Source organism: Phocoena sinus, chromosome 2 (genome assembly GCF_008692025.1).
Source record: "Phocoena sinus isolate mPhoSin1 chromosome 2, mPhoSin1.pri, whole genome shotgun sequence".
Lineage (NCBI taxonomy): Eukaryota > Metazoa > Chordata > Mammalia > Artiodactyla > Phocoenidae > Phocoena > Phocoena sinus.
Genome location: NC_045764.1, coordinates 74,366,459 through 74,393,789, shown reverse-complemented (window position 1 = coordinate 74,393,789; position 27,331 = coordinate 74,366,459). Strand labels below are relative to the sequence as shown.

Here is a 27,331-nt window from a genome sequence, read left to right as displayed (position 1 = left end):
TCACTTAGTAGCTATGTGAACTTGGACAGCTTTCTTAATCTCTGTGCCTTATTTTCCTAGCCTTTAAAATAACCCCTACGTCCTTATTATAGGGTAACCAAGTGCTTATAGAATCAGTGCATAGCACATAGTAAGGGGTCAATAAACATGAGCTATCATCATCATCACCAACACCACCTATCTTTCAAGGACAGTAGTATTTGGCAAGAGCTGCTACTGGAGTTGTGGGAATGAGCAAGAGGATTGAAGAGGGATAGGTCATTATATTCCTTTCAGATAAAGACATGGAGTTCAGTGGCTTTCTTTGTTAAATTTTTTAAAAGTAATTTATTTTATTTTTGGCTGTGTTGGGGCTTCATTGCTGTGCGCGGGTTTTCTCTAGTAGCGGGGGCTACTTTTAGTTGCGGTGCGCAGGCTTCTCACTGCGGTGGCTTCTCTTGTTGCGGAGCACGGGCTCAAGGCACACAGGCTCAGTAGTTGTGGCTCGCAGGCTCTAGAGCGCAGGCTCAGTAGTTTTGGCGCACGGGCTTAGTTGCTCCACGGCATGGGGGATCTTCCCGGACCAGGGCTTGAACCTGTGTCCCCTGCATTGGCAGGTGGATTCTTAACCAGTGCACCACCAGGGAAGTCCCAGCGGCTTTGTTTCTAATGCAGAGGCCTAATATGAGAAGTAACACTAAGCAGGTACAAAGCATGACGGAAAGAAACCACTGGGTATTAAGCAGCTCCCCCACTTTCTAAGTAAAGCCCACAGCAAGGCTGGCATCTTGAAGAGGTGGTAAGCAGAGGAAGTGGGAGCCAGGCTTCTAAAAGCTGTGTGGTGAAGTAGGGAAGGGACTCAGCTGCAGGGTTCCAAAGCTTCTAAAACTACCTGCTAGCAAGTGAAATTTACCAGACACGTGTGAAACGTTGTGACCTTCTTTCTTCAGGGCTCAGCTTCCCTCTTAGGGAATACTGTAGCTACTCCCTGCCCCTAGGTGTAGTGTTGCACCAGATAAACTGCCAGATCCGGTCCTGCTATGTTACACGGTGATATGATGATTGCGAGCGAGTTGAACAGTCATTTCCCCAACAGTTGGGATCTCTTCAATAGTGAAACCCACCAGGGGTCACTAGTCAGGAAAAGTAGTCACAGACTGTGACAGAGAAGCCCATCTGGCAACCACTCTGCCCATTTTAATTGCATTTTGGTTTAGACAAGGGAACACACTGAAATGTTCTCGTCAAGGTCCAGAGTAAAAGCTCCGGCATAATACCCATTGGAGCTAGAACACTCTGTTTCTACACACCTGTCCCCTCCTTTTTTTGGCCTTACTAAAAAAAAAAAAAAAAAAAAAAAAATAGTGTTTATTACTGTCAAAGAGAATTCCTTTCAATACCACACCCTGCCATATATTGACAGAAGAGACAGGGCAGCACAATGCTAACATGGTGTGAATGGAAAATAAAGTATTTGGTTTTCCTTTCAAGGTAAACAATTTCAATTGACGGTTCTGGGACAGAATTAGGTGCAGTTTTTTTTACATATTTATTTATTTATTTGGTTGTGCAGGGGCTTGGTGCTTTTTATTTGTCGAAGCCCACAATAGGTACGTTTTGCTTTAAATCCACAGAGGCAAAGCCCTTGGCAGGTAGCATCAGTAATGCAAATCTATTTCCCATTGATATGTGTTTTTCAAAACAAAACCGTCGCCACCAATGAAGCACTTTGGGCCCTCAAGCTACATGGTTCCCAGCTATAACTGTCTAAGGCATTAAATGTAAAGGACCAAGTCCAAGGCCATGTCAGGGACCATTAGGACATAGAGAAGTAAATTCTGAAGCAAGGTCTGGTGGTAACACCAAAATGTACTCATCAGACAGAAGCCTTCCCTGTGAGATGTTGAGGAACCAATGCCCAGAGGGGTGACTGGAGTCATTCCAGTGCTCCAGGAAAATCAACCTAACTACTCACCATGACCTGCCCTGATCTTCTTGCCTTTCCTGTTATTTAAAGGGAAACCAAACCAGTCACTGAAAGCAATTCCAAAAAATGGAGCTTAAAAAAAATTAAGGCTTAGAAAAAAATAAGTTGCATAAGTGTACAGACTTTCAAATTGAAATTCTGAATGGAACAGGATTTTTTTAGGTGCATAACCTTGGTAGGTTTGTTTAAAAAATCAGTCACACCTCAAACACACCCACCAATAATCAGAAGGATGACTTATGAGGAATTATTATTCATTTAAAACATCCTTTAAAATAAGTCAGGAGAGTAAGCTTGACCGGGTCCTTACCCATCCCCACCCTCTAAAATAAACAAATAGTACTTCTATTGAAGCCAATCTCCTGTTCTTGGAATCAGCTTTTTGAGTTGTCAGTTAGACAAGATGAACTGATTACTTTACCATAAAATTTACCAAAGCAGGTAACTCTACCAGAGAAATATCAGTCCATTTCAAAATGTTTCTTGAGAGTGAATTACTTCATCTATGAAAGAGCAATCCCTTCCCCTCTTCTGGTCTGTCGAGCTAAATGGTGCTCAAGAGATACACTTCATTGCTCAATTAGACAGTACAGTTCATTTTAAAGTGAATTTATTATTTCCCTTTCTTTACTTCCTTCCTTTCTTTCTTGACTTTTGGACATTACTAATTCATTTCAAAGAATGTTTTCTTCGGGCATAATTTTACAAATATTCTTTGAGAACCTATACCAAAGTTCAGCGCACTTTGCAAAAACATAATTGCATCAGTAAGGTAGGGAGTTCTCAGGCATAGAGAGTGCAATGATTTAAAAAGGTCTGTGTCTATACTACAAAGCTACAGTAATCAAGACAGTATGGTACCGGCACAAAAACAGAAATATAGATCAATGGAACAGGACAGAAAGCCCAGAGATAAACCCATGCACATATGGTCACCTTATGTTTGATAAAGGAGGCAAGAATATACAGTGGAGAAAAGACAGGCTCCTCAATAAGTGGTGCTGGGAAAACTGGACAGCTACATGTAAAAGAATGAAATTAGAACACTCCCTAATACCATTCACAAAAATAAACTCAAAATGGATTAAAGACCTAAATGTAAGGCCAGACACTATCAAACTCTTAGAGGAAAACATAGGCAAAACGGTCTATGACATAAATCACAGCAAGATCCTTTTCGACCCACCTAGAGAAATGGAAATAAAAACAAAAACAAACGGGACCTAATGAAATTTAAAAGCTTTTGCACAGCAAAGGAAACCATAACAAGATGAAAAGACAACCCTCAGAATGGGAGAAAATATTTGCAAATGAAGCAACTGACAAAGGATTAATCTCCAAAATTTACAAGCAGCTCATGCAGCTCAATATCAAAAAAACAAACAACCCAATCCAAAAATAGGCAGAAGACCTAAATAGACATTTCTCCAAAGAAGATATACAGATTGCCAACAAACACATGAAAGAATGCTCAACATCGTTAATCTTTAGAGAAATGCAAATCAAAACTACAATGAGATATCCTCTCACACTTGCCAGAAGGGCCATCATCAAAAAATCTACAAACAATAAATGCTGGAGAGGGTGTGGTTAAAGGGAACCCTCTCCCACTGTTGGTGGGAAAGTAAATTGATACAGCCACTATGGAGAACAGTACGGAGGTTCCTTAAAAAACTAAAAATAGAACTACCATACGACCCAGCAATCTCACTACTGGGCATATACCCTGAGAAAACCATAATTCAAAAAAAGTCATGTACCAAAATGTTCATTGCAGCTCTATTTACAATAGCCAGGACATGGAAGCAACCTAAGTGTCCATCAACAGATGAATGGATAAAGAAGATGTGGCACATATATACAGTGGAATATTACTCAGCCATTAAAAAGAAACAACATTGAGTTATTTGTAGTGAGGTGGATGGACCTAGAGTCTGTCATACAGAGTGAAATAAGTCAGAAAGAGAAAAACAAATACCATGTGCTAACACATACATATGGAACCTGAAAAAAAAAAAAAAAAGGTCATGAAGAACATAAGGGCAAGATGGGAATAAAGACACAGACTTACTAGAGAATGGACTTGAAGATACGGGGAGGGGGAAGGGTAGGCTGGGACAAAGTGAGAGAGTGGCATGGACATATATACACTACCAAACGTAAAATAGATAGCTAGTGGGAAGCAGCCGCATAGCACAGGGAGATCAGCTCGGTGCTTTGTGACCACCTAGAGGGGCGGGATAGGGAGGGTGGGAGATGCAAGAGGGAAGAGATATGGGAACATATGTATATGTATAACTGATTCACTTTGTTATAAAGCAGAAACTAACACATCATTGTAAAGCAATTATACTCCAATAAAGATGTTTTAAAAAAAAAAAAGGTCTGTGTGACTTTTATATTGCGTCATTCCAGGGGCTTTCCTTAAAGGGGCTTTCAGGAAGAGATTAAAATGGAGAAAACCAAAATTTGAAAGTGGTGATCAGGCTGCCTTTAGTCTAACATACGTCAAAGGGTCAAAGGGCTGGGGAGCCTTCACCCCACTGGATACCACGTTTCTTCACTCCTCGTCTAACCTGATAAACAGCTGTGTGGTTTCTCCATCCCTGCTGACTTTATCAGGCCCACGTTCTATTCAACTACAATCGCGAGACGGGGAGGAAGAAAGGATGATATAGGAGAAAGCTAAAAACCCCGATGGTTTTAGTTCCTAAACGAATGATGTATTTTAATAATCTAGGAATTTAAATTCGTATTAATTGTTATTTGAATTAATGTTTGGTCAGCCTATGGAGAGAGTAATTGCTAAACTGGGGGAGATTAGTCACAAAGACTTTAGCAGCGGGCTTAGTGAGCCAAGGGGTTTGAGATCAGGAGGGGCAGATGTAAGAATGCTTCCTCCAGGACTCTGCTGCTGCTCCCTTCACTCCCATGTGGTTGTTTTTCTCCAACTGCAACGAGTCAAAACAACCCCTGCGAGAAAGGCATAGGGACAAGAAGATAGGTAGCAGTTCTGCATACCATCCAGTAGCATTTCACAGACATTAAAAGCAAGGAAACTTTAAGAAAGCCCATTTTTATACACCCAAACACACCAAACTGCAAAACAGGATAAAACATGGGTAGTTCCAAAGGACTTCTCATGGAGAAAACTTCAATGCCACAACTCACGTTTCCATCGAATTCCCCAGGGTGCCCTTGTCTTGAACCCTGCCGAGTAGGTGAGGTTCACCCAGCCCGGAACCACGGAACTCTGTGTTGACTGCAGTAAAAGCACCGAGCTGCCCCACAACCAAACCCTGCTTCGTCTTAGTGATTTCTCAACTGCTGGCTGCAGTCAGAATTCTCCTGTGACCACCATCAGATTATGACAATGAAAGTCACCATTCCATGGTCCTCCTGGGCAGGAGTTTCCCTTTTGTTTTTCCTCCATTTGACTCCCCACCTTTGACACTTGCTGTACAATTTTGTTCGTCAGGGGAATAGTAATTCTGACACAACCGAAAACATGTACGATCAGGGTAAGGTCATCTGGCTCCTGGACACATACTGGATGTGTGGAGGTGTTCCTGTGCTGTGGCAGAGGATGGCCTTTGACCATCCTTTGTTTCTGTTGTGGCCATTATCTACCATATTAATATTCTGGAGGAAGAAAATTAGTGGCCGGTATTTTCTTCCAGCAAAATCACTGGCACCAGCCTCTACCCCAGAATAAGCACTGATCTTCAAAGTAGTGATGTTGTCGTTGCTACAGGACTACTTTGAGTCCCTTCTTTGGCAACTGCTCTCAGTGCCAATGAGATGAGAGGAGAAAGACACCTTTGTCACTTTAGAGTCACTTTTTTTTTTTTAAAGGAAAACAGCCTGGCTTGGTTTCTTCTCTTTATTCCTCGCAGTAACTGTTGGTTGTTTTCAAAAATCAAATTCACTTTTTCAGAGGAACAGTGGTCACTATGGAGAACATTAAAACTTTGCTAAAGGAGTTGAAAGAGGTTCCAGAAGAGAAATCACATATTAGTTTTTGGGCCGTGACAGTGTTTTAGGTACAGAGGTTTAGCCTCTCCGGTTGACTGCTTTGACAGGGCAAAGTTCCCGTGGAAGCATACCTTCTAGTACATTTGTTAAACTAAAATCAGCCTCCTTACCTAATAATGTAAATGACTTTGGGAGGAACCTCTGAGTCTCCCGTCTCCTCCTCCTTATGTTACTGTTCAATTCGAGCAGATTCTGTGGAAATTCTGACTTCATGACCCATCACTGCTGCATTAAAATGTGCTTTCTGATGTCATGCTCTGAAATAAACTAAGTTGTTCGCTACAACTACCTACACACAAATTAGAAAATTATACGACACGCAGTTCAATACAGCCTGCAGCTGGGACCCAGGTTATTACTGGAAGTCGCTGTCGGCATGGTTTCTGGTTTCGCAGTAAAAGAAGATGACTTGAAAGGACTCGGTGGTTTTGATGCTCTTCTGAAATGAAAACATTCGGTGAGCGCACAGCCCTCGGTTGTCATTAATGTCAGCCACGCGCAAACACTGTTTTCATGAGTGCAGCAGTCACTCCCCGTCCAGACCACGACTTTCCCACCCTCTGGTATTTCGGGCACTGTGCTGGCACTTTTCCAAAAGAGAACCTCTGGGCAATCCATTCTAGGTACTCCAATAAATACAACACTCTTCAATGAACAGGTGGCCTGAATTTGCTAATGTTAGCCAATAATTTCCACAAGAGAACGTGTTCCTTTCTGAGGAATACCGCAAGTGAATGATGAAATCCTCAAACTTTGGAAGGCAAGAAGTATGAATACTACATTTAAAGGTACAGAGAGTTGGTTCAAAAATAATGTAGTGGGGCTTCCCTGGTGGCGCAGTGGTTGAGAGTCCGCCTGCCGATGCAGGGGACATGGGTTTGTGCCCCGGTCCAGGGGGATCCCACATGCCGCGGAGCGGCTGGGCCCGTGAGCCGTGGCCGCTGAGCCTGCGCGTCCGGAGCCTGTGCTCTGCAACGGGAGAGGCCACAGCAGTGAGAGGCCCGCGTACCGCAAAAAAAAAAAAAAAATGTAGTGGATAAAAATATTACAACAGCAGAGTAGCTTTACACTGCTCCCCTTGAACTTCTTGATATGTACAGTGTAACAGTCTTATTGATGAAAGCAAAACTCTCTGGCATTCCTGATATGTTTGATGATATGTAGCACCTTTTATGTACGGTGTCTGTTGCCTGACTATACTGTAAACAAGCAACAAAACACTATACTTCATCCCAAAGGTATGAAGAGTGAGGAATTAAGCATATTGGGTTGGGAGGGAATTAACGGTACATTAGAAAACAGTTGCCATCTATTTTTTTGCTCTATGCAATCAAGCAGGGCACCAGAGAGAAGAAAATAAAGCTATTGTCTTAGGTTGGTAGTGTTAGGAAGTGGTATTTGCTATCATATCATCAGTGTATTTTGCTTTCTTTATTTTCCTCCCGCCATGCATTGCCCATGAATTAATTTAGGAAACAAGCAAAGCATCAGGGAATAGGTGAAAATGTAAAACAGTAATTTGCTATATTCCTTGGTTGCAAAACTCTAAGAGCAAGGTACCAAACTTTGGATTAGAAGATGTTTTGCAATTTCCCGGGATATCACATATGTGTTGTACTGGCTAAAGTGGTACTATACTATTTTTAATATCACTTTTTAATTGCAATGAGTTTTAAACAGCCAAGGTGAATTCTCACAGATCGCCTGGGTGTTGGAGGCAGGGTGGGTGGCAAAATGGTGATACTTTTATGGTAATCTTTTTATATCACTTATTTTCTATGCTTTCTTTCAAATTATAAATTCAAACTACAGTGTCACTCTCCATCCTCTCCCATGTCCTTTCTAATCTACAAAACAAACAAAAATTTATATTTTATCACTTGTATTATGAAACAGCCACAAATAGGACTCCAGGGTTTTGCAAGTTTTGCTTTATACAAAGTGTCTGATTTTCTTCCAGCCATGAATGAACTCACAAGGACAACGTAGATCACTTTATAAAACAAAATATAGCTGATATTTGAAACCTAAATGACCAAAGGACATAACTGTTTATATTTGAGCTGCTTTTGACCTAGTAAAAAAATATAGGCAAGGAATATCTAAGGCTTGAAATCTGGATGGGCATTCTAAAGTTTCAAAATTCACAACACATTCATTTCAAAAAAATAATGTTTAAAGGCTAAGAATTTATAATTATGTATCAATGGTTTCTTCCTTTAGTGCTCACCAAAAAGGCAGTAAAATTTTTTTTTTTTTTTGCTATAGAATCATTTCTGGAAAACATCAATGGAAGTGTTATCAGTTATCAATCCTCTTCATTTGGACATTAAGGAGATTAAAGTTATTGTCAGTGTATAATAAGCTTTCACTGGAAAAGAATTAATCTTTTTCTTGACATTGTTTTTCTCAAGGACAGTCAGAAAAAGATGTAAATGGGGGTATATATTATCAGGTAAATGGTGACTCTCAAAAGAGATGAAGAAGGAATCTAAATAATGCTGCTTTAATTCTAAAACAATAACAGTTCAAGCAATGAATGACTGAATTAACACCTCAATATTACACCAAACACAGGCTTACAGAAATAAGTTTTCAGTTGTGTGAAATCATTACCACACTTACAGAAAACAAGGGGAGCACTCTGCAGAACCACACTGGTTTTGCTGCTCTTCCTGCTAATTTAGTCTGAGCAGAAGATGCGCTGTGTGGACCACCTGTTCTTTAACACACTAAAACAACACCTTTAGAAGAAGACAAGACAGCTATGAATTACATTGCATCTTTTCATCTTTCAGATTTCTCCAAGGAGATGTCTCAGGATTCCATAAGTGCTATCAATTGAGTGATAATTATAGCTATACAAGGCATACGCAACACACTGATATACCCTTGTAGACTAGATCCACGATGCATTTATCTTCAGCATTTGGAAAGTACTGGTAAGAGTGATTCAGTGCCCTTGCCTGTTGTCTTGATAATCTCATATCTTTTAGGCAAAAGGAAACGTATACTGCATAAGGGCTTTACCACTCTGATCTCAATGTGGAGTACAATGACAGACACCAAGGAAGGAGGAGCTGGTCACTTACACAAGTAAGTGAGTTTGATGCTTTGGCTCATTCTGGCCTCTGCTCAGTTCCCACATCTTGGTCAGCAGATGTGGCAGACTTAAGTAAAACCTGCTATTTCCAAGGTTTAATATATTAAACATAGTTTGGGTATATGAAGAGTCATCTCGGTTCTCATTTCATTAACAATCTCAATAAGATTCCATCACACTGACTGTTCTCAGGAAGGGAAGTTAGAAAACCTCAAATAATTTCTCCTACTGCCCTTGCAATGATACCTTGCTGGCCCCCTTCCTCGTCTGAAACTCCTTCTCTGGGTTAGACAATAAAGGTATGATTCACCTCTTGTGAATCATAGCTTTTGTTTTGTTTAGTGTGTTCTAAAGAGCTAAACCTAACGTTTCAGATTACAGAATTCCAGGCGGTAAAGACCTCTGAGATCACCCAATCACACGCCTGACTCTTTAGCCAAGACAACTGGGGCTCGGAGAGGTAAAATGACCATCCCGAGATTACCAAGTTGGTGGGAAACCCAGGAGAGATTTCCATCCACATGTGCTCACTCTCCTGCCATCTTTCCAACTAGGTTTACCCCAACCTCCCCATCTCACAGATGAAAGAACAGAACCAGTGTCAACAGAAATCACTCACTTGGGAGGAGTGAGCAGAGGTTAATTTATCAGGGTGGCTAGTCAAGGGCTTGGCAGCCGCAGGGGGCCTGACCTTGATGACACAAAACACAGGACCGTTCATGGTTCACCGTGGTGGTGGTAGGGAGACACAAAGAGCTTTGGCATCACAGACACAATGCCGGGCAGCTGAGGGTGGAGAGAGCTATCAGGGAGATAAGGTCCCGGCAGATTGAAAAAATGATGGTGGTACCAAAGAGGAAGATTATATCGAAATAAAACTGTGTCCACTGGACATTTTCCCCCAGTCTCAGTCCTGGCCACTGTGCACTGCAGACACATCTAGAGATACAGAAGCTTAACTTGCCTTTTAAAGTCTCCCTTAATATTTGTGCTAGGGTCCACAGGAAATAAAAAACCAGAGGCATTCCTAGCCTTCTACCCCCAAGTCATCTACCATTATAATACTTGGATTCATTCTTCATCGCATTTATCACTCCCTGGAATGCTACATAATTATTAGCTGTCTCCACACATTGAGAATGGAAGGGGTACAGAGCAGGGATGAGTCTTTTTTCCTTATCCAATATCCCCAGTGCCTAGTTCAGTGCCTGACACACAGCAGGGGCTCCAAAAGAATGAATAAATTAGAGATTCTATCACCTGCTTCTAGCATGTACTCTCTGGTACCCTAGAGGGGATGAAAGGGTTGTTAAAGCTATCCTAGACAGTCCTAGGCATTTCCTTCTAGCAATGGAAACCATGGCGAGAACCAAAATAAATGAAAGGATTCCTAATTTATCAGAAAAGATGAAACAAACATAAATCACTTGGGGCAAGCATTCTTTTCGGAACTCCATTTACTAGAACCTCACAGGATTGAAAGAAAAAAGGCTGGGGCTGGGGGTGGAGGCAAGGGGGAGTCTCAGGACGAGAAATGTAGGAATATTCTTCTGACATCGAGGGCTGGTCCACAAGTGGTCAGAACATGGATACCCTGTGTGGGCTGTCAGATGGCAAGGAGTAGCTTTAGAGATAGAGAGACCTGGGTCCGAAAGCTGAGCTGGCCACTTCTTAGCTCAGTGATCACGGGCAAGTTATTTAACTTCATGGTAATTTGTACCGTGGAGGTAATAGTAACGATTTCACAGGGTTGTTAGGAGGCTCAATGCAAGAAGACATCTAAACAACTAGCTCAGTGCCTGGCACACAACGGTAGCCCTATTAACTATTATTGTATGAGCTATTGGTATTTTTATCTGATCTCAGATAATACTCAATAATCAAAGTTAATCTCCATCTGCTTTTCTGAACCAGGCATCACTGCTTTATCCTGGGATTACTATAAGGTCAAGGTGGCAAGTGGGTTTCAGCTCATTTTCCAAGTCAGATGGATTTCTAGTGGATCCCCGAGATGTTGGTTGTGATGCATTGTGCTGTGGTTGACTGTGCTGTCTGCCAAGGGTATGGGGCCACGCTCACTGGTGCTAATATTAGAATCGGTAAGCCTCTCCTAGTGTCACAGAGATCAACAGCTATGTTAATATTACATAACAAAGCACAAAGAAACGGAAAGAAGGGGCTAAGGGTCAGGTGGTCTGGATTCTAACTCTAGATCTGTAACTAACTGGCTAAAGTGATTTTGTTCCAGCCACTTCTTCTCCATAAAATCACTTTCTATTCAAATCCTGTGATTTACCAATCTTGATTTTAAAAACATAAGTGAAAAATACATAAGGCAGGGCCTGGCCTACAGGAAGTCCTTGATGGTTATCTGCTGAGATCATCTGAAAGAAAAATAAAAGCCCGAGGCTGTCATGCAGAAGTGTAACAGCTCAATATTTTCTGTCCTCCTTCAAAAAGTTTGACTCTTCCTACCCATGAAGAATATACTTGAAAGGAGAAAAAAAAAATTACCATATTTTTGGCACTAAAAAAAGGGAAAGATCAGCTAATGCTTAGGGATGCTTCAAGAAAGACAAGGCTGTTGAGTATATGGCAGCTCTTTTAATAACCAAGGCACCATTTAAAAATAGCTGGAATTAATTACAGGGCTAATGACCCATTGAAAGCCTTATTTAAATACCAAAGCCAGCACTGAACAATCATGGAAAATATGGTTTAAAAGGGTTTTAGAGAGCAGAAACCAGGAACAGCAATTGAAACAAAAACCACATTATCTGAGGACACTAGCTAGCTTGGTGAGAAACATTCAGGATGTGAACATCTCAGGGGAGTTCTCAGCCTGGGTAAGAGAAGCCACTAGGATCAAGAGAAAGACAAGAAGATGCCACGTACAGTCACCTACTTGGAAAAAGAAAGGCCTCTATTCAGCATTCACCCCAAGAGCAGAGCCCTTTAAAAACAGAGTAAAGTAAGTCAGAAAGAGAAAGACAAATACCGTATGCTAACACATATATATGGAATTTAAGAAAAAAAAAATGTCATGAAGAACCTAGGGGTAAGACAGGAATAAAGACACAGACCTACTGGAGAATGGACTTGAGGATATGGAGAGGGGGAAGGGTAAGCTGTGACAAAGCGAGAAAGTGGCATGGACATATATACACTACCAAACGTAAGGTAGATAGCTAGTGGGAAGCAGCCGCATAGCACAGGGAGATCAGCTCGGTGCTTTGTGACCACCCAGAGGGGTGGGATACGGAGGGTGGGAGGGAGGGAGACGCAAGAGGGAAGAGATATGGGGACACATGTATATGTATAACTGACTCACTTTGTTATAAAGCAGAAAATAACACACCATTGTAGAGCAATTATACTCCAATAAAGATGTAAAAAAAAAAAAAAAAAAAAAAAGCAAAAAAAAACCCCAGCTCCCTCCATCACCCTGGCTTTCTCCCACCCCCATCCCAGCCCCACCCCCTACTTTCCTGACATCCCTACCCATCTTTCCTGTGGCATAGGATAAAATGAGAATCTCCACAGAGAGGAAAACAGATATTTTAATAAGTCTCTGTGGCTATTTTAGAGCTGTATTATCTCCATGAGTTTCCGCAGTGGACATGCCTCAGTCCTCTGTGCCTTGCAGTCACACCATCATCAGCCAAAGAGGAGGCGATAATCTTCTTTGGTGTGCCCTACTTGCCAGGCAAAAGTGATACCACTGCACTTCTTAGCTTCTCTCTGTACCAAAATGGTCTTTCTGCATGCCAGTACCCTGGGAGCATGCCGGGTGGCCAGAGCTGGAAGAGTTTCATTACTTCACTCATGCCCGTTTATTAAATGCATCACTCTTACCCTTGTTCACTACAGCCCAGATGTGCCCTGTAGTTGCCTTGCTGACTTAAAAGTGCAATGGAATCAAAAGCTTCCAAAGCCCTTGAGATCTCAAGGTGGAGACATGGGGGTGGGAGCAAGGCACTCTTGACGTATATTGGTTTCAAGGAGCAAATATGAATTTTAGTAAAAATTGCTGCTCACAATACTGCTTTTGAACCCGCAATTATTTATACTGTACTACTCAAGGAACCCTATAATTATTCCAAAAGCGCTTGCCAACGTCTGCCCTGTTTCATAATTGCCAACACAGCCTTGTTCAAAAGGATTAGTGGCTGTGTTTAAATTGTTTGGTATTAGGTTACTGTTTCAAACAAGATGTGACTGCACGACTTTGCGATATCCAAGCAGAACGGGGCCAATAAAGGACAAAGGAATTGTTTTGTGTTCACAGGTGGGAAGAGAGGGAAGGTTGGGAGAACACTCACTTTGCTTGACATTTTCTTCTGCTTCTTTTCTGAGAAATACTGTCGTCTGATGAGCAAAATGACTTGAAGGAAACTTTAAAAAAATGTTTCAAGTAGTAGTTACTTGAAAGAAGAATGATAACCTACTTCTCCATATTCCCCTCTCCCACCTGCCCAGAGAATATTTTTCCACTTCCGGCCTTTACTTTAAGTGAATCTGGGTAGTGACTCTGGAACCACAGCTTACACATCTCAAAGCACCCATCTGTGTGGGTCACTTGACTCTGTTGACCTATTTTCTGCTATTTCTTTCTGTTACACAAATCTCCCCCACTTGAAAGAGGGGTCCATCTATGTGCCCAAGAAGCACAGACAACAGAGGGGTTTCGCATTATCTGTAATGAACGCTTTTAGAGCATCTGGCATCTCAGGTGAGTGTTTAGGGGAAAAAAAACGGGATACCTCTTGGGTGTCTCTCATCTTTATTTCATGCTCGCTCTCCTTTAGATGCATCCAATTGTGCGTGGGAGGCTCTCTGTTCCCTCGCCATCTCCAAATGAAATCTATCCTCAAAACTGAAGGTGCTATGGATAGTTTCATGAATAGGAACAGGGAGGAAAAAAATCTGGCCTAAGTAACAACTTCTGAATTTATACCATTGATCCTCACCTCTTCCCAGGCCCCTCTTATTTCACGAGCACATCATGTAAAAATAGAGAACTAGGGGCTTCCCTGGTGGCGCAGTGGTTAAGAAGCCACCCGCCAATGCAGGAGACACAGGTTCGAGCCCTGGTCCGGGAAGATCCCACATGCCGCGGAGCAAGTAAGCCCGTGCACCACAACTACTGAGCCTGCGCTCTAGAGCCCGCGAGCCACAACTACTGAGCCCGTGTCCCACAACTACTGAAGCCTGCGTGCCTAGAGCCCATGCTCCGCAATAAGAGAAGCCACCGCAATGAGAAGCCCGCGCACCGCAACGAAGAGTAGCCCCCGCTCGCCACAACTAGAGAAAGCCTGTGCACAGCAACAAAGATCCAATGCAGCCAAAAATAACTTAAAAAAAAAAAAAATAGAGAACTAAGGCAGTTATCTGAAAACAAGTTCTGTATTACTCCTCTAAATATTTTAGGGAAATGTTTTTCCTACTCTGAGGATCCAGGCTATCTTCTTGGTTCCATTTACTCTGTAGGTGAAGACAGTGCCATTGACTACTCCCCACACTCTGAGTAGGTGGGGTAGGAGAAAGTGCTGTGGGCCAAGTCAGCATCCACAAATCCACTGGCCACTAATGAGGTCCTCTACGCCTAGAAGTTCATGGGTTCCCCTCTCTACCCATCATTTCGGGTTCTGCCATAGGCTACGTTTGATTCAAACCTTACATCCTCCTGAAAGTCTTGTAAAATGAAGAAACCTTGCAAATTACAACAGATGTTTCCCACCACCATTCATGAAGCCAGTGTGAACTTCCTTATCCTCCTTTTGTGAACATGTTGCCTTCCCACCTTCCCCCCAGGAACATTTGTATGTCCACCCTAATTCAACGATAAATGACAAGGAACAGATTTATTGGAGCATATATTTCTGTATCATCTCCAAATGAACATCCCCAAATGCTTGAACAGCAATAAGTACCCCATAAATACCCTTTAAATGGCCAATTCCGACGACTCTCTGATTTACTCCCACTGTCACTGGATGTCTTTTTCTCCTTTTTTCTAAAGAAATTCCTCTTCCTCCTTCTCCTTGTTGGCAGGAATAATTTTTTTGCTACCAAAAAAAGTATTCTTTCTGGCCAGTACTCTTTGATTCTGGGAAGGCTGAAGTTCAAGTTGCCATGGAAGAATGTGCATTGTTCCTCTATAGTCATATCTAAAATTAACCCACTTTCTTAATTAAGTAAGATCTAAATTGAACACAACCGTTATGGTTACCTGGGAACTAGAGAGTGGGGCTTTTCGGCCCTAGAAGAGAATGTGTAAGATGTGGTTTGGCCTTCACTTGGAAGCAGCGAAAATCACAGAGGTCGTGGTTACATGACAGGAAGGGCCAGGGTAGTGAACACTGTGTTTTGGCTAAGTAACTAACTTTGTACTATTATGTAATGAAGTACAAGCTCAGCTTTGCTTGAGTTTAAATAACCAGAGTCAACTGTTAAAACTCTGGGATGGGAGGATAAACACACGAAATTCTGTCCTCCATCCTCCAGCCTGTCAAGCCCACCATTCATCGGGAGCATATGTCCTTGGGCTACAAGAGAAACATCTTGCAAATTGGAAACAAGTAGTCATTTTCTACATAGTTCTCTCAAAGAATTCAACGAAGTAAATTCTCCTACCTGCAGAAAACTTTTGTGAACATTATGTGTTTTAGAGCATCACCAGAGCAAACGGCAATGAATCTCAGCTGATTAGAGCTTTACTAAGTAAAGCTAAATTTTCTCATAGCTGGAGTTTTATCCAAGCAAGCACATCAAAACAAAGGGGGTAGTTATCGTAAATCTTTTTTATGGAATATTTCTAAAATCATGATATATTTTTCTTCTTCTTAGAGTATTTGGAACATAATTTACTCTTTCTTGATGATGAAGTAGTATTTCAAAACTTATTTTTAAAACTTATTAGAAACTTATCAAAACAGCACAAAATTATTTTATATGCTGTAATACTCTGAGGGCCTTCTAAGGTTTATATGACATTTTGCCCCAAAGCTAAATGCCCTAGTCTCTTGTCCCTTTTACAGTTTTTTCCCCTTTATCAGTTGTTTTCCTTCCATCTGTAGCCATATGCTACATGTCATGAGGCACTCTTACTTATAACTAATATTTCATCTTAGAATCCGCTATGTGCTTGGAACCCAGCCTGACACCCAAACTTTATATAGAGGACCTGTATAAAGACCAATTATAAATAGGATGTCTCGTGTCTACAGGGATTTCCTCTGAGTCAAGTACATGAGCTGTTGTGCCTGGAATTTGGGACTCTTGTTTTGGCAACCCAAAGGCCTGTTTGCTTACCGCTTAAGGCCTCAGATGGTTCCTGATAAAAGAGGTCGCAAGAGGACAGATTTATCACAGGTGAAGTACTGCTACCGTAGGAAGGCAAACAGAGTGACTGTAAGACCATGTTCTTCAAGATACCCAGAGAAAGTGTGTGCAGAGAGTATGACACTCACCTTTCTGTTACTGGCATCAGGGCTTGATAATTATCGAAAGCACATTAAGTTTGAGAAAGTTTCTCAGATCCTTCTCAATGCCTTCGAGTAGATATGTTTTAAGGAACAGCAAATTGATTCGCTATTACTTTAGCAAGACAAATTTTATGATTCCCCCCCAAATATTCCAAGCCAAATATAGAGACTTGATAAATTCTGGCTACTGTCTTTTTTATTTTGTTACAGATAGTCAAAAGTTACTATAGTTGATCTTTCTTAAGGGGTTAAGTTATAACAAGATGTCTGTGAATGACCTGAATGTGTGGTCTGAGTTCATTTCGGACCCCGCCAACCAATCATGTGTCATTCATATCTGGCAAAGCAATAAGTTTATCAGAGCAAGTCTTTATTATGTTTCCTATGAGACTGTATTAATTTTAAATCTCTCTAGAGAATTTGACTTAAGGAGATTTAGGTTGAAAATGATTATACAGCCACGAAATGCACTCTGACTATATGTTACGATGTATGTCACTTAAAAAACACCAAGTAACAAGAGTGCTTAAGTTTTTTTTTTTCTCTTCTCTTCTTTTGCTTTTCTTTTTGTTTCCAAGAGTGCTTTCTGAAACAATAAAAAATCATGTGACCCAACCAGGGTCAACTTGCCCCAGCCACACCCTTAATATTTTGTTAACACAGGAACTGAGCTGCCATGCCATTTTTTTAATATTTGTGCTTAATAACTAGATTCAAGTAGTTATCCTCCCTCTAATGTGGCTGCTTGGACAATTTGTTGATTTGCCCTTAGCAGCAGCTGCTAATATTTAACTGCAATTTTAGGCTAAATATTCTTTCCGTTTAAAAGTTACACAGGCTTATTGGACAGAATTTAGAAAATAAACAAAAGTATAAAAAATATGTTTTCACAGTCTTCACTCCTAGAGATAATCAAAGTTTTAAATATGTACATGCCTTTATACATACATCTTCACACATGTTTTAAAACATTTAATGTTTTAAAATACAAGTGCTTCCATACACAGGATTTTAATTTGTACTTTTTTAATATTGGAAAATGCAAATATTTATAAATAATTGAGACATAATTGCAATTGTGATAAAAAAGTAATACAGAAAAATTTAAACTCTTTAACTTTGAAATGAACACAAGAATTTCACCCAGTGCTGTAGATGCAGGAAAACTTAAGGAAGATGCTTTAACCACAAGATGGCTCCCAAGGTTTTGGACCCCCTTCCATAGATTCCAAATCGTAAAATACCAATGCATTTTTAAAAAGGGTCAAGAAAAACAGAAGGAAAGTAAATGTCAATCCAAAACTATGTCCATAGAAGTTGAAATTCTCCCAAAGTGAGCACAGAGTCAGCCTACCGAAGCAAATCCGAAATGAGGTGAGTATTCAAATATTCAGACAAAAATCCCTGTTCCTGAAACAAACCACAAATACTTGCTGAATACCTACTACGTGCAAGATCCTGATTATGCAAATACCAGGTGTGCCAGACAACTGCCCAGCCTTTTGTGCTCCTCTGCCTAACTGGATATGCCTGCGGTTTTCCATGTGGGATTCCACTCCTTGTATTGTGGCTGAAGTGTACATTTATTCTAATGGATAGAAGATATTAAACAGGCTTTCATTTAGAAGGTGTCTCACTTCACTTCAAAATGAAGTCTACCTTGTGAGTTTGATTAGGGAAGCTTCATGAGATTTTAGCTCCTTTAGTAGTGCTAAAGAACACTTAGGATTTCTCTTCTGCCACTTACACAAATAGATCTTAGGAAAATTTCCTTCAGCTTCGGTTTCTTCACTTGTAGTATGGGGATCTTTTTTTTTTTTTTTTTAAACACCTTAATTCATGTTTTTCAAAGAATGATGCAGATGCAAATTATATCAATATTCAAGATTTTTCTTTACAAAAATTCTTTGTAAATATAAATAGCACATCATAAGAAGAGTTTTTTAAGTTGATATTTTCATATATATTTTTCTTCTTTACCATATCCCATAGCCTAGGGAAAATTGTACAAACAGTGGAAAAGCAAAGAGAAAATTTAACAAATTAAGAGGCTTCATTTTTTCCTAATTTTTAAAAGTCTTATTTACGGGGGATCTTACCACTCACCTCATCTCATGGTGTCCTAAAAACGAAATGAGATAGTACAGTGCTTGGGGGATACAGGACTCTCAGTAAATGTAGGAAACTGGCTTCCCAGAGGTTCAAACCGTGGCTTTTCCTGTGTGGCGACATCACAGACATTGTTTATCAGAGGACATAGGTTTTAATTCACTGCGGTTCACTCTTGAGTTGTCATCGGGAAATTCTTCCAATACGGCGAGTACACACATTGATAACAATGGCCTATATATTTATCGAACTGTGATCACGGCCCTCAGGATTGGGTAAAATGCTCTCACAGTACTCTGTGGGCTTGAAGTACATCCAGCCTTCACTTTGTCCTCTCAGGTACAGCCTTCCGCAGGCCTTCTAACTTAAGCCTGCTTGTCACCACACACTTCATTCCTTTAGCCTGTGAACTATATGTCCAGACACTGACTCTGACATCTGAGAAATGTGCACACTTACAATCGGTACACAGCATGGCTGTGGAGACACGGTTGAGAGGCCCTGGGGTTAGACACCTAAACGCAAATCCCAGCTGACAGCACCATGTGGCTTCGTGCAAGTCACTTTGACCTCCCTCATCCTCAGCTTCCCTCATCTGCAAAAAGAGAGTAACTTAGGGAGCTGGTTCCTACTTAGGGAGCTGTTACAAGTGAAGTGTGACCATGCATGTTGACTGCTGAGCCCAGGGCCTGGCAGATAGAAAAGATTCAATAAATGACAGCTTGTGTTGTTACTGTTGCTGACTTTATCCTAACATGGTAACACATCTGGCCCTCCAACTAGGAGCTGGTTTTTAACATGCAGGGATGATAACTTGCAGAGAATTACCCACACTCTCTCATCTGGTTACCTTTACTTCCACTTAGGAGGGAGCTGGCTAGGGTTAAGAGTACAATGGAGGGCTGCAAAAAATTGTTTTCCTGTGTTTGAAGTCTCCTAGGCTGTCGTAAATCTGACCTTTCGGTCTCATTAGGACAATCCTCTAACCATGAAAGATGGGGGCCCACGAGAGCAAGTCATCTTCGACTTGTTGAACTTTCAACAGATGTATTGTTCAAACATATTTGGGGGAATGGGAATCAGAGAGAATTCTAGAGCAAACACTATTTTCTCAAAGTAAAATAATGCTGGGACTTCCCTGCTGGCGCAGTGGTTAAGAATCAGCCTGCCAATGCATGGGACACAGGTTTGAACCCTGGTCCAGGAAGATCCCGCATGCCCCGGAGTAACTAAGCCCATGCGCTACAACTACTGAGCCTGCACTCTAGAGCCCGCGAGCCACAACCACTGAAGCCCACGCGCCTAGAGCCCGTGCTCCGCAGCAAGAGAAGCCACCGCAATGAGAAGCCCGTGCACCGCAACGAAGAGTAGCCCCTGCTTGCTGCAACTAGAGAAAGCCCATGCGCAGCAATGAAGACTCAACACAGCCAGATAAATAAGTAAGTAAATAAACTAATTAAAAAAATAAAATAATGCTTATTCTCAGAAAATTATAGGAGAGCATATAGTGATATTTAAATCACTCAGTACCCGAATAACACCCGAGTTAGAACCCTGTAACCAGGGCAATAATAGCATCATTACACATTTTTGCTTCACTCTTTGGGGCTTTTAAATTCAATGCCACAACCAACTGCTTACAAACTGCTATGGGCAAGCAGTGTCCTCGCCGTGAGCTCAGTGAATATTATCTATTATGTTCTAACAATATCTCAGCAAAGAGACTGAGTGTTCCAGAAACCTCAGTCTCTGCATTCGTCCACCAGAGCTTTGAAGAACACTGTCTTCTTTTCATGTGGGCCGATTTCAAGGGACAATAGAGGTTTAACAGAGGACAACACAATCGGACTTAGATAAAACTGATGGATTCCCAAGAATTCTTCCATAAAGGTAAATTCCACAGATAAGACACTGAGTTTTCTTTTTTCTCTTTAAAGGAGCTGCTTCTTGTAATCTTGAGAAGCTCAAGAACTGTTGCTATTCAAACAGGATTGGTTTCAGACAGTGACAGAGGTGGCAAAACTAATTCTGCAAATGAGACTCACAGTGTGCATGTTATACGCAATCTGTTTTTATGCATTCATTAGGCATTTGGAATACCTCGCTGCTGAAGAATGAGATAAATCGCATTTGTCTAATATCTTCCCATTTGTACCACATTTATGTTTAGCCTTGAGCCTGAACCTATGTTACTGAACAAACAACTCTGTCTCCTTCATAATGCATTTTCTCCAAATGGATCTGTTTCATGTTAAAATTAATAAGTACGGTAGTTTTTTTAAATGGCACAGGCAGCAGGTGACAGCAACTTCTGAAAGCGTAACTGAACGGGGTAACTTAATTATTAGCTATATCCTCTACACAGAACCAGGATCATAATAAAACTCAATTTGGCTCAGACACATTTATCTATCATCCCTGTTTTTTCCAACAAAAATTAGCTAATTATGATGTGACCTGAATTGCGAAAGTCAACACATCCCCTTGAACACCCACTCAAACACTTAAAGAAAATAAATTGTCCTTGAACGCAGGCCAAGTACTTGATGGATTTATAGATGTCACTTGCCTCCTGGCTTGAAACAGAAGTTAAGTCGGATACAAGCTTCTTGTCCACCTACCCCTCGATGTTGGTAAATTATTAAGTAAGCACTTGGGTAATATTATGCAAAGTTAAAAACAGAGGCCTATAATTAACACACACTCCTATGCGTACTGTGAAAAGTGGGTACCCAAGGAAAGTCTCCTTATTAGGCAATTTGATCAAGAATTAATTGGTTAATGTCTATATAGCTCAACAAATAAACTGTATGATTATTATAACTGTGGCAAGTACAGTTCAAAATCCACTTCAAGTTCAAAAAATAGTAATTTATATATCTAAGTATAGACGCAAATATTTAACTATGTAAAAGTAGTTATTTTAATGCTATTCCAAGTGTCTAGTAAGTATTACTCATCTCTGAAGTTTTACTTTTTTTCTCTTGATAAAAGGTCCTAGATGATGCCAAAAAATTCACAGTTCCCTTACTGCCGTTAATAACTTTATTTCAATGTTACTGTAATTTGGGGGAAGAATTTGGCCATAGAAATGAAAGAGAGAGAGTTTTGTGTTACATACAGAAACTGCCATATTAATAACAGTGCATACTGGTGGATGGTTAAGGAGAAGGTGATTGAAATATACTGAAACCTAAGTTTACATGTGGGAGAGGACAGTAAATAAAGTGGGTTCCCAGCCTCCAAGTCTTATATTTTCCTTGAGATGGGGAGATGACTAGATGAATGCAGGGTAAGTTGTAAAGATCACGATAACATAAAACACCAAACCAGATTTTTTTGAGGGAATTCAGGAAGATCCTTTGCCATTTGATCTGGGCCATGAAGAATGAATATCACAGTTCAACAGGCAGAGAAAGCTGCGACGGCAGTGAGGGAAAAAGCCAGGCTGAGGTCTCCGCATATGCATGCGTGGTGTGTTCAAAGGAGGGTGGAGAGGAGCTAACGGATGGGAAGTAGGTAGCCAGCTTGGTGAGACCGAATCTTAAAGGGTCTCGAATACTTTGCAAAGGAATTTGGACTTATTTTCTAAGTCACTGAGAGATTTCGAACGGAGGGGGTGGGCAGCCTATTCAGATCCATGTATTAGAAGAGACTCTGATCCATGTTCAACGACACAAAGCTTATGAGTTTTAAAATTTGTTTCTAACAGTTAATAACCAGGGAATTTCAATAAAAGCTCAGATCTCCAGATTTTCTTGAGAAAAATCAATAGGCCTGGCAATGGTGGACCCGTTATTCTAAATGGGGACAGTTGGTCAGAGCCAAGGGAGGTGGCTTGCCCCAGATGGGTACATGTGCTGTCCAGTGGCCCAGGTGCCTCTTCTTTCTGCCACACTCATACCACCTGCCCAGGGGCACTAAATATTTGGGTTTGTGCCTTCTCTTTTAAAGAGATGTCCTCTTTCAACAGCACGTGTCTTTCTTTTTTTCTTTTTTTTTTTTTTTTTTTCAGCACGTGTCTTTCTACCACTGCAAGCAGCATAAATTAACTTCAATGAGTTAATTCATACTGATGATCTCTGGCTTCTTTGGCCAGTACATCCCTTTACCCCTTTTTTGGACCCCTCCTGCCAATGAGGTTTTCCATTGATACCTTTATTTAAAAGTGAAGATAAGTACTTTTAAATAGAATGTATGTGGGTTGAAAAGGCAGATGTCATGTGTGAGGGGCCCACAGTGAACATGGGGTAAAGAACATGCTCCACAGCAGGATTTCTCAACCTCAGCACGATTGACATTTAAGGCTGGATAATTCTTTATCTTGGGAAGCTTCCCTGGACATTGTAGAATGTTTAGCAGCATCCCTGGCCTCCACCCACTGGATGCTTGTAGCTCTCTCCAGTTGTGATAATCAATCGGGTCTCCAGACACTGACAAATGTCCCCTAGGAGTTAGAATCACTCCCTGTTGAGAACTGCTGCTCTATGGGGAGGAGGGTTTCCAGGACAATAAGGTCATTACAGAGTACTGAGCAGAGTCCTCTGTGCTATACAGTAGGTCCTTATTAGTTGTCTATTTTATAATATAGTAGTGTGTATATGTCAATCCCAATCTCCCAATTTATCTCTCCCCCCCCTTTTCCCCCTGGTAACCATAAGATTGTTTTCTACATCTGTGACTCTATTTCTGTTCTGTAAATAAGTTCATTTGTACCAAGAGCCCCTCTTTCTATGCTCTTAATTACTGATGTAGTTGAGGGAAAGAAGACAGGAACTTACACGATTTACTCAAGACCCAAACCTCCCCATTCACATACCCTGGCCAACTGTGGCGTCAGAATGTCTCTGAGGACAGATAAAGCCTCTGCACCCCAACAAGGCAGTGGCGAGGTCCGCTCTGGGTGTCACTGGGGAGAGCAGGGCTTGCTGCGCTAACATCCGGGAGAGGCCAGGTACGGACCTCAGAACACATCAGACCATGTCCAGGGCCTCCCGGTCCTCCAACTCTAAGGCCTCCAACACAGAGCTCACTCATCTGAGAGCTTTCTTCGTTTTTCCGGGAATACAAGTTTCTCTCGAATCTACGCATTATTGCTCTATCAGCAACCTGTCAGTGTGATTTTGTATGCTTTCCTAGTATAAGTAAAAAAAGATGAGCTTCTTCTGCAGGTGAAGAGTGGGCAACTGTTAAGTGACAAAGGCAAGAAATAGGTGAAAGTTGATGGAAGAGTTTTGATATTTTTCATATGGATTTCAGGTTGGACTGCTTTTGAACTAAGAAAGAAATATCAAGATTACAGCATTTCCTGGAGTGTAAAATAGATAGGCTGATGATACGACTTACAAAATCCTGTTTTTTGTGGTTAGTGCTTTTCACAATTCCTTCTTTCGGCATATAGAATCTAATCATTTCCCTCTGGGGAGAGGTATTATTTAGAGAAAATTGGTTGAATTAAATTAATCAGTGAAAGTGGCTTGTTCGTTGTGCACCCCTTCTCAAAAGAAACCAAAGGCTCCATTTTTTTAAAACAAAATTCAAGTCTTCAGATGTTTAGCAAATAGGGAGGAGATGCTCAATATGGCTTAGCTCATGACAATAAGGACTGTGGTCCTCACGATAATCTGGGGGAGGGGTGATGGGTAAAAGTAAAAACAGGACAACAGCAAAGAAAAATGACAACTGGTCTTCTCGTTCAGTAAATAATGAGTAAATGAAATAGCAGGCACCTCCGCAAACAAGAGATAGTGTTGATAGTAACGACAGTCCAAAAGGATGAGCCGGCTTGAACAGGGGGAGGATGAACAATACAGGGGTAACAGAGGGACAAGGACAAGGAGGGTTTTGAGTAAGTTAACCCTACTGGTAACAAAGAAGGGACAGAGAGCAAGGCTGGGCAGCTGAAGCATCCTTTTGTTCACAAATCAATGGAAGCTATTCAATCCAATATGGTTTGATTTAGCAGATATTAACTGCAGCTAAAGTGATGCAAATACGTCAGCGAATGGAGAGTAAGAGAAACAGGAGAAACCCACACTGGCTAGAAAAGGACACGAGAACAGAGACTGACATTTAAAGACTAGATTAAAAGGATAGGAAAAAGTAGAGAACGATGTGAGCGTGACATCCTTAGACAGAAGGGAGGTGAAGCGGACAGATCCAGTGATCCCCCTGCGTATTAGGCTCCAAGAAAAGAGAGAGGATAATTGAGCATGGCCCACGGGTCACACAAATACAGCACAGGCACTCAGTAAATATGTGTTGCATAACTAAATATACATGAGGAGTCCCTTCTTTTCTGTATCTGATGACAGCTTATGATTTTATACAATATTGAATTAACGAGTTTTTGCCCTTTGGGGATGGCTTTAAAACATCTATCTATTTAGAGAGGTTTCTCTGAGCCTCATCTTGTACCCCTGATGCCGCTCCTGTCATAGATTCAGTTAGGGGGTCATGCTACAGCAGGTGGAACACTGGACTGACAGGCAGGAGACCACGGCTCCAAAACTGGCTTTGCTGTGAAGCGTGTGACACTGGGCCAGCCACTTAACCTTTTTGAGTTTCTGTTTCCTCTGGAGTAACAGGAGTGGCCCAGACCAGATAACTCTCAGGGCCCTGTGTGATCCTACACAGGCAATGATGTATATTACCATGTTAATCACGTCTTTTGCTCTGTCTCTTTCCTGCCTCATAAGCCCAGCGCTGAATGGCAGATAAAAGTCCTCTTTTCCACCGCCTTCTCATTTTGCCTGCTCGTGGCTTGTCAACAGTACTTTATATAATCAATGTTGGAAATGTTTACCCATCTGTATTATCTGAGGGTTGTTATTTACTGTTCCTGCTATTTTTTTTTTCCCTTGGAGAGGAATTTCGACGTGTCCCTCGCAGGGAGACCACAGCAAACAACGAGGATAGATTTTCACAACACTCAGCAGGAAGGGACACCGTTCTGCTGGCTTCTCTGACACAGTCTGAACCAATTGTGACGGTATATTTGAAGTGGTTTCCTGTGTTTTTCCACGTTTTAAAGACTACACTAAAGCCCAGGTCTTCTCTGCACTGTTACGCTTAGCTGGAATTAATTTTTGTCCATTTTCTATGAAAATACAAATAATGATGCAATCAGACGTTTTGATAAAAATGAATGGCTTTGTTACTAGAGAGTTAAACAGACCTAACACATCACTTACAGCCCTCTCTGATATAAGAATATTCCACTGTAAACTCTTTGCAGCTCTCAGATGAAACATGATCAGTGAAAACAATTCCAGAAGAGGAGTAAGGAGACTCTGATTCTAGTCCTTACCCTGCCACTAGCATAGCCCGGGCAAGGCATTTCATCTCCCAGGTACTTGCTGTGTAAAGCACACAGATTGGATTAGATGACTTCTGAAGTTGTTATAGGTCAAATATCCTATAAAATGCCTGACTAGCTAAGGGACTGTTGTTTTTAGCTATGTCATCTCCCACAGTCAAAATCCTGCTCCCTGGGCTTCCCTGGTGGCGCAGTGGTTGAGAGTCCGCCTGCTGATGCAGGGGACACGGGTTCGTGCCCTGGTCCGGGAAGATCCCACATGCCGCGGAGCAACTAAGCCCGTGCGCCACAACTACTGAACCTGAGCTCTAGAGCCCGCGAGCCACAACTACTGAGCCTGCGTGCCACAACTACTGAAGCCCGAGTGCCTGGAGCCCGGGCTCCACAACACTCAGGTGGGAGGCCCGCTCACTGCAAGGAGGAGTGGCCCCCCGCTCGCTGCAACCAGGGAAAGCTGGCGCGCAGCAATGAAGACCCAACACAGACAAAAAATAAATTAATTTAAAAAAATGTAATAATCCACACAAAAGTGCAGAGTGTGAGTTATATAAATAGAATAATGCCCTAACTTACAGATACCAGAGCATGCTGCAGAGGTCATAAATCCCAGCACTCTGAGATGGGGAGACGGAGGCCTGACCTCTAAGTTCCATGCATGAGATTCCATAGATTCTGCAGAAAAGATACTAGGCGCACCCTTCTCTGTTCCTCAGTATCTGTAATCTGAATTCTGGGATCTTAAAATGACATAGCAAGGTTGAATACCTTAAATGTAGAAAGCAGCTCAGTATAAAGTGGGTATAAAGGGGATTCACTGGTTGGAGAACATGCTACCCTGCATTTCACATGGTCCATACAGGGCAAGGAGGGAGAATGACTTCGAAATATCTATGGCAAGGGGAAGAACCCATGAGAAACCAATCACAAAATGAGCATAATACCTCACGCTCTCAAAATGAGCATAATACCATGGCTTTCCCAAACACTTGGATAATTTGAGCATATTATCTAACCACCAGAAATGCAGGGACTCTAACTCAACGGGCCTAATAAGGCCATGGCTATTACAAATAGCTGCATTGTTCTGCCTTTATCTTTGGTAGCCAGACAAAAAGAGGGGCATTTAAGTCATACTCCTGCCCACTGTTTAAAAAAAAAATCTACAAATAATGCTGACAATAAAACTACATTATGGATAAACAACAAGGTCCTACTGTACAGCACAGGGAACTATATTCAATATCCTGAGATTAAACCATAATGGAAAAGAATATAAAAAAAAAGAATGTGTGTGTGTGTGTGTGAGTGTGTGT

At 41.4% G+C, this 27,331-nt stretch overlaps 1 protein-coding gene across 3 annotated transcripts in view; it reads right to left on the bottom strand.

Moving 5' to 3' along the window:
• The window catches only part of RORA (RAR related orphan receptor A), a 179,929-nt gene that overhangs the window by 48,971 nt on the left and 103,627 nt on the right, over positions 1-27,331 (bottom strand). The window contains exon 1 of one of the 3 annotated variants that reach the window (XM_032622208.1): positions 18,698-18,932. The exons of the other annotated variants lie outside the window; for them this stretch is intronic. The gene's annotated coding sequence lies outside the window, so the exon portion shown is untranslated. Of the gene's footprint in view, positions 1-18,697; positions 18,933-27,331 lie in introns of those variants that run through there. 3 annotated transcript variants of the gene reach the window in all.